Source organism: Empidonax traillii, unplaced genomic scaffold (assembly GCF_003031625.1).
Source record: "Empidonax traillii isolate 1590-97213 ecotype Southwest subspecies unplaced genomic scaffold, ASM303162v1 scaffold17:size2698205, whole genome shotgun sequence".
NCBI lineage: Eukaryota > Metazoa > Chordata > Aves > Passeriformes > Tyrannidae > Empidonax > Empidonax traillii.
In genome coordinates this window covers 2,159,610-2,160,204 of record NW_020955210.1, presented here as the reverse complement: position 1 = coordinate 2,160,204, position 595 = coordinate 2,159,610, and positions in this window count along the sequence as shown.

Below are 595 nucleotides of genomic sequence, written 5' to 3'. Positions count from 1 at the left end.
ACTTTATATTTTTATCTAGTATTATATTACTGCATGTCCTTTTATCTAGTGTAACTCTGGGACCCGAAATTCCTCATGACCTTGTTCAGTCATTTGGGGTGAATTACTCTTCTTTAGTGAACTTTGTCATTAAATTTTCTACTTTGGAGTTAACAAGTGAACCTAGGCTTGTTCGAGCACCGTTTCAGTGGGTCACAGGAAAAGGAAAATTGTGTTCGTAGCTTGTTGCGTGTTAGGCCTTTTCCTTCTCCTGCCAATGCCGGCAGGGCAAGGTCCTATGCTTGAGGGTTTGATGTGCCATTGCTGCCTGCTACCCTCCACATGTGTCCGGGTTAGTGTTTGTCAGTAGCATTTGGGGCACATTTTATAAGTCAGCACCAAAGGGAAGGTCGAAGAAAGCCAATGGATGTGGTCAGAAGCTGAGAGCCCTGAGAAAATTGTTGGTTTTGGGGGGAGGGGGGGAAAATCCACATGCAGTGTGGTGGAAATGGACTGTTTGAAATTGTCCTTGATCTCCAAGGCAGGGAGGGGGCGGACTGAAGGGGGCGGTGGAGCGAGGGGGAGGAGGGCTGGAGGGAGAAATTTGGGGGGGGGG